Source organism: Cibotium barometz, chromosome 34, assembly GCF_041138505.1.
Source record: "Cibotium barometz isolate CiBa-2024 chromosome 34, ASM4113850v1, whole genome shotgun sequence".
NCBI lineage: Eukaryota > Viridiplantae > Streptophyta > Polypodiopsida > Cyatheales > Cibotiaceae > Cibotium > Cibotium barometz.
In genome coordinates this window covers 7689514-7697426 of record NC_141079.1, presented here as the reverse complement: position 1 = coordinate 7697426, position 7913 = coordinate 7689514, and the positions used below count along the sequence as shown (strand labels likewise).

At 45.2% G+C, this 7913-nt stretch overlaps 1 protein-coding gene across 3 annotated transcripts in view; it reads left to right on the top strand.

Moving 5' to 3' along the window:
- Nucleotides 1-7913, top strand: part of LOC147618671 (uncharacterized) — a 38970-nt gene that overhangs the window by 294 nt on the left and 30763 nt on the right. The gene's annotated exons all lie outside the window — the stretch shown is intronic.

Here is a 7913-nt window from a genome sequence, read left to right as displayed (position 1 = left end):
ATTAGGTGCACCGGAAGCATCAGCTTGTGAAAGGCTTCCAGCCTCATGAGGCCAGACCACGAAGGTAAAAGGGGCGTACGGGGACATCTGCTGGCCTGACAAGATTTGAACAGCGCTCATTGGCTGGAGACCTACCACTAGGGTATGTCCTATTTCTGAAAAGTGCTGTTTTGTGTGAACATCCACCGGGAAGCCTATCCGATGAGGGTCCGGATGCATCTGACTTCACCTTATCAGGAACAATCAATAGTAAATTGGCGATTAAGCTGCCAAGACTCCACATGGGAATTAATTGTACAAGGAAATAGCGGCGCCCCCCCCCCCCCCCCCCCCCCCCCTCCCTCTTCCTCCCGCGGGGCTGCATCAATGGGGAGGAGAAAAGAGCCATATAGGTGGCTTTTAGTTGCCACTTGTGGAGGAAGACCTCACGTGCCCTGGATGAAATAAGAGCAACCTCGAAGGATATGAAAAAGAGCCATCAAATATGGCGCTCACACACACATCCGTTGGAGTCCTACGGCCCTCAATCACCACAATGGGCCTTCCACATGTGCCATTCATTGAGTCTTTCGAGTAGAGACCGCCGTGGATCATTTGCTCTAGGATGCGGCCAAGGGGATTAATAACATTCATCAAATGTCCAACTCACTAGGCTCAAGCTCAGAAAGGCAAGCTTCTTCTACCACACAAGCTCCACTGGCTATGAATGAGCAAGCCAGACTAACATCCAAGATTCTTGCAAATGCTAACACTTACACTAGTATTTACGAACTGAAGTTGACCAAAGCTCCACAATTATCCTGGAACTTCATGGTCTTCATCACCTTCACAAGAAGATCTAATTCACCATAGGTGTTAATTCTCAATCAACAACATCATAATCTTCCCACTTGGATCATTAGTGACAGTAGTTTATAGAATCACCATCTTCAGCATCGCGGCTCCTCCAGTTCACTTGAGTACAATCTTCAGTATGAGCAGCGCGAAAACAACTTTGAGCTACTTTGGTTCTCTACTACATGACACATTCAATTCTCCGGAACAAAACCAGCAACATCACAACCTTGTTCACGGTAAAAAGCTCTAGAAAAATACCACCTTCATGTCCTTAAATGATGATCCAACTTTGATATCCTTCTAAGATGACTGGGATGATGCTGATGCACTGCCCGTGCGGTTGCTGAAGACACCTTCTCGACTCTGTCCCTCAATCGAGACCTTTCTTCTACGATGACTAGTCCCTTATCTTGTATTCGCATCGCCGGTTGCATCGTCCGCCTCACGCGCTCACCAGACTCGTCTTTGGCTGTATCCATGTGCTTACTAAATATAACTGGCTGCTCCCTTTCAGCGATCGAGAAGCTCCTCGGCGACCTTTTCTTTGCTCATGTTGTGAGGTGATGCCATGCTTCCAGCCGTCGAATTCTCCACCTTACCTTAATCTCCTTAAAAAAAACCCCCCAAGTACACCATCCACTATCCTTTGTTTAACACATTTAAAAAACAATTCCACCATCTAACCCAAAACCTCATATGCCCCAAAAAAATAAATACCCCATAAACCTGTCTTGCCTTTGTACATCAAGTAATATTCATCAACTAGGTTATTCTTCCAACAACAATGCCTGAGGTCATGAAGTGCCTCTTCCATTGTCAATAGTGAACACCCCCGAGCCATTGTTGGCAGTTGCTGCCAAGGCCTTGTATTAAGACACATAGGCCACATCAAGAGGCTTTTGGAAGAACCTGTCATCATAGCCTGTGCTCAAATATACTCCACTCATGCAAGCAGTCGATGCTAAAAGTATACAAAATGTAGTGATTCAAAAACAAGGCACACCCCACACACTGTCAAAAGAAACATGCCATCACACCTATTCCAGACACAAGTCAACTGTCATTGCTTGGCACAAGAAACACCAGAACACTATACATATATACATGTTTTTTTGGTTAGATTTCTCAGCCTCACAGAGCTCTTCTTGGAAGTAGGGCATGGAAGTGGAGCTTGACTCTATTGAGCGGAATCAGAGCGGAAGGTGATTGGTGTCAAATGGATCTATAAGACCAAGTACAAATCAGATGGAACTTTGTATAAGCACAATGCCAAGCTTGTGGCCAACGGCTATTATCAGAAAGCTTGCGTGGATTTTGATGATACCTTTGCACTGACTGCTCGGATGGCGACCATACGGACAGTTATTCCTCTTGGTGCACACTCTCATTGGCCCATCTTTCAGATGGGCCAATGAGAGTGACTGCTCGGATGGCGACCATACGGACAGTTATTCCTCTTGGTGCACACTCTCATTGGCCCATCTTTCAGATGGATGTTAAGTTGACATTCCTCAATGGGGAGCTAAAGGAGGAAGTTTATATGGAACAGCCTCTGGGATTTCAGGTTCCTAGCTCCAAAGGTATTGGCTACAGGCTGAAAAAAGCCTTATATGGTTTGAAACATGCCCCTGGACTTGGTATGAGAAGATTGATGCTTTCTTTCAATAGAAGGGTTTCAAGCGATTGTTGACGCGGTTGACCCAAATCTCTTCATTTATTGCGAGAAAGGGTTGTATACTCTTATCATTCTCCATGTGGATGACTTGATCATCATAGGCAGCCATACAACACACATTGCTCAAATACAGGGTGCCCTCAGTTTTACGAATTTGAGATGACAGATCCTAGGTTGCTTCACTTCTTTCTTGGCTTGGAGATTTTTCAGTGCTCAGATGGCATATTCATTTCCAAGTAGCGGTATGTTATAGAGCTGCTAGAGGCTTTTAGGATGTCAGATTTTGTAAGCCCATCACTTTTCCCATGGATCACGGCATCAAACTCTCCTCTTTTGGATCCGATCCAGTGGGCGGATACACTTTTGTATAGGAAACTGGTTGGTTCTTTGATTTGGCTACCCAACATGTTAGCACATTCATCCCCAGTTTTTTGCCCATTTCTGGTGTCCCTTTTGCATGGCCCCTTGATTGTGGGCTGGCCACCCCTATTTTACATATTTTTCTAAGATTTTTCCCAGCCCGTATGGTATTTCCCCGGTTGGCCAGCTATTCAGCTCTAGTCGGCCAGCTATTCAGCTCTAGTCGGCCAGCTCTCCTTACCTATAAATAGGTGGGGCTGGCCTCTCACTTTTATATCTTGTCTTGTACATATTTTGCTCCCTCACTTATGAGACTACTTGTGTCTCTTGCTTGGGATTGTTTTACTTCAGTATATTCAGCATAGTTGCTCCATATCTCTCTCTCTCTTGCACTCTCTATTCATCACACTCTAGTGCTCCTTTGCTTCCACTCTGTGCACTCTTTCATGGTATCATCGCTCCCGGTTCAGTGACTCCTCTGCTGCCCCAGATTCTGCCCTATTTTTTGCACCTTCTACTCTGTGTTTTTTCTTAGATTTGCAGCCTCCTTGTTGCTGCGTTTTCTGGATAGCATCTGCTGATCACTTCCTCTTCAGATTGGCTTCACCGCTTGCAGCCATAAGGTAATTTTCTGATCAACGTTGTGCAGAGGTGGATTGTGGCAGTTCGGGCTTTGGTGGCACCCTTGGTACCTGTGGAAGACACTTCTTCTTCTGAGATTGTGCATATTTCTTGAGGAGAGCCCAAGCTTCAGTCCTAAGTTGATGCCTTTCCCTCTTGCACCCTCTCATAGCATGTTCCCAGGCCCTATGTGGCTGCCTTTCCTCTCTATATCAAATCTGCATTTTTTGCTTTCCTCTTCTGGTGGCCTCAAGGTTGGAGGTACAGTTGACAGAAGCTTCTGCGTTTTTTGCTACAGGAGGATTTTCGGGTGTGCTGTCTAGCCTCTTAGGGCTGCGTTTTGGTGGGAGGAAGGAACGTACATCAGCTTTTTCTGATTTGGACAGTTTTATCTTATGAGGTTTGGTTCTATTGGTTGGATCAATGATAACTTCTGATTTGGCTCCCATACCACTTTCTTGTTATTTCCTAGATGAGGCATACAAGTTGGATGGTGGTAACTTTCAGTCATGGAAGTTGCAGGTTACTTCTATTCTGAGGGAGTATGGTTTGATGGAGTTTCTCTCGTACAAGAATTGGTGCTTGCTGGACCTTGCCTCTGTGGAGCATGTGTGTCAGTGGAGGAAGACTGACGGACAGATCTATGGCTTTCACAACATGACCTGATTGTGCATTTGTGGTGGGAACTCTGAGTGCTTTCATGCAGGCGCCTTTGGACATTCATCGGCAGGCAGCACTTCACGTGTTGTGGTACTTGAAATGTACCAAGGATTTTGGCATTTCTATGGAGAGAGGACCACTTTACATGGCTGGAGATGCGGATTCCCGACGATCCGCTATAGGGTATTGCTTTACTCTTGGATCTGGAGCAATTTCATGGACAAGTAAACAGCAGCCTATGGTGGCGCTTTCATCGACTAAGGCGGAGTATCGAGTGGCTTGTTCGGCTGCTTGTGAGGTGATTTGGTTGTGGTGGCTACTTGAGGAGATCAGTTTTCGACAGCAGCAACCTACCCGCATCTATTGCGACAACCAGAGTTGCTTGGCTATTGCTAAGAATCTAGCATTTCATGCGTAGACTAAGCGTATAGAGATCCAGTACCACTTTGTTTGGGAGCGGATCTTGGAGGGAGACATTATCCTACCCAGTACAACGTTGCAGACTTATTCACCAAAGGATTATCTTGGTCATCTATTGGTGTTCATGGTAGCTTCTTAGGTCTTGGGCCACCCCCGGGACTTGAGAGGGGGTGTTAGCATATATCACCTCCTGTTGGTGGCTTTTCTGGTGTCTACGGGGGCCATTTCCATGCATTGGCATTCCCTATTTTTTCTCCCATTTTTTTCATAATTTTTCCCTATTTTATGGGCCTTTGATGTGGGTTGCCCACCTTTTTAATGGATATTTTACCTACTTTCAGGTCGTGTAGGAGCCTAGGAGGTAGTCAGCCAACTCATATAGGAGTGTATATATATATATGTTGCCCTCTTCCTCACTTTTAATCATTCTTGATTATTGTTTCTTGATCACTTTGGTGAGCACCTTCAGCCCTCTGCCTACGGTGTAAGCTGAGCGGGGCGTTCCGTGACAGATTCAACCATGTGTCCAAGAGATAAAGATATAGAGAGGGGGAGAGAAGGGTTTAGGGATCTTTGCATAAGACACCACATTGAGTGAGGAACAAGCCCCGCTCCTTTTCAGGAATTTATTCAGGAACAATCCACATGCACGCTGGCAAGAATCAATACAACAATGAATACAAATATGCCGATGTAGTATATCCAAGTTGATGTCGATGTCGAGGCACGGGATCTGTGATGCCGAGCTCTCCACGGGGATGACCCACAAGAATCTGTCACCGAGCTAGTACTAGATCCAATATCCAAGTCCAAGTCCAAATCCAAATCCAAATCCAAGTTCAAGTCCAGATACAAGTCCAAATCCAAATCCAAGTCCAAGAAAACTCAATACCCAATCTGGAGAATCCTCAAGAAAGCAAACACCAAGTTGGTGATGGAATCCTTAACTCTGATGGTGGATGTATGAATCTAGAGTCAAGTCTCTTGCTGAAAAGCTGAAGTGTACACGTGGCAATGCCGGTGGCTGAGGGCGGCATTGGCGGCATAGGGGAGCAGCGGCAAGGAGCAGCACAGGTGGCGGTGACAGCGGAGGTGTGCGGCGGCGGCGGCGTTTGAGCTGGGCGCGGCAACAATGGAGGAACAGCCTTGGGCTCCGGCGGATGGGGAGGATGATGAGGATGAGGATGATGATAAGGTTGTTGATGATGATCTCCTTGCACTCCACCTATTTGCTGCCAAAAGAGAGGCTCAAGGTACCTTTTTATACTTGGGGAGAGCCCCGCTTTTTGCCAGAAAACTACCATGCTTTGCTTTTACTTTTTCACTATGCTTTCCTCTTTATTCTTTTAATGATAGAATATTACTTAACTTTTGTTAAAGTTCTTTAGCTTTTCTTTTCTAACTTCAAGGCCTTGCTTTTTGGTCCTAGAGCTGCCTTTTGGAAAAGCGTCTTTTAGCTTTTTTATCCGGCTCAGTCTTCTCTTTCCAATGGTGCCCTTGGCTTGCGGTCAACTTAGTTTGACTTTTTGCTTATTCTTGCTTTTTGTCCAAAATTGGTGCTTTTTCTTGAGCCAACTTCATGATTCCTGTTCCCATGCTTTCATCAACGTGTCCATGTGTCTGGGCATGTGTTCCATCATGTGAAATAGAGCTAGGAGAGCCAAATAGTTACATTCCCTCCCTCTTATATTGTAGTTGTCCTCAACTGCAGATTGCAAGTGTTCCAAGCACATCCATATGTTTCATATATCCATGTGTTCCAAGTACATCAAGTACATCCATGTCTCAAATATTCCCAGTGCTAGCCCTGTCGGGTGAGCTTGTGCCATAGTGGTTGAGTATACTTTAGGTACGGTGCGGTATGGTACGTGTACGTAAAGTACGCATAAAGATAAGTACTTTAAGTACGTTCACGTTTTTTACTGTGTGTGTGTGTGTGTAAAATAAAGATAAGTACTTTAAGTACGTTCACGTTTTTTACTCTCTGTGTGTGTGTGTGTGTAAAATAAGAAATATCTAGCATCCATACAATAATAGCATGAAAGACAATGGTAATACTAAAATGAAAACTAATCCATTAACTACTCAACAATGACCACTGACTAAAATAATTAAACAACGGGCCAAATAAGTCTTGTACGTTGAACCTCATATTTGGTACAAAGACCTTATTCGTACGAGGTATGGTATGTATGGAGTGGTATGGAAAGTACTGAAGGTACATATCGGATGAGTACGGGTACGGAATGTAACTATGGCTTGTGCATCTGGTCGTTCCCCATATCTGTGGTGTCATTTGCTCATCTGGCAACATCTCTATGCCTTATCTTTGACCAATGTCTTTGTTCTTGATGGTACGTCTTCATGGCCTGTGTGTTAGATAAAATAAATGCATACTTACCTCCTGCAAGAACTCGACAGAAGCTAGTCAACAAACCTCCTCCACAAGAAATAGACCGGGTAGCTCTAGATCCATCTGAGATAAGCTTTAGCAGCTTCAACTCCTTCGGCTTCGGTGGCTCGATCCTAGATGAAATCTTCAAACATTTGAGCCCTTCTTCGCTCTCTTGTTCCCTTTTGGTCTCCAAGCAAGGAATTCTTCGTCTCTAAGAAATTGTCTGAATTGCTGAAAATCTTGGTACTTTGCTTGAAGACATGGCCACGGTCTCATGAGTAATGGATCGACGGCCTTGGTTCCCATCTTGAAGTCCTAGATTGGCCTCATAATCGTTCCCTTCATTAGGCAATTGGTATCCCTCTACTTTTGCCATGGTTCTGCCACCCCAAGAAAGGCGGGGTTGGCAGCATAGGGTAGCGTAGCAAGGAGCAACACAGGCGGCGGCGGAGCTGGGCGGCAACGATGGAGGAACAGCCCTGGGCTCCGGCGGATGGGGAGGATGATGAGGATGAGGATGATGAGAAGGTTGTTGATGATGATCTCCTTGCTCTCCACCCAAAAGAGAGGCTCAAGGTACCTTTTTATACTTGGGGAGAGCTCCGCTTTTTGCTAGAAAACTACCATGCTTTGCTTTTACTTTTTCACTATGCTTTCCTCTTTATTCTTTTAATGATAGAATATTACTCAACTTTTGACAAAGTTCTTTAGCTTTGCTTTTCTAACTTCAGGCGGCCTTGCTTTTTGGCCCTAGAGCTGCTTTTTGGAAAAGTGGCTTTTAGCTTTTTAATCCGCCTTAGTCTTCTTTCCTATGGTGCCCTTGGCATCTTGGTAGTGGAGCAGGTTGTGCTGCATTAGTGCAAGCGGGGTTCTCGTCGAAAGCAGCTCCGGTATCTCCTCACGTTCAAGGGCTACCCAATCCAGCAAGCAGTTTGGTTTGATGAG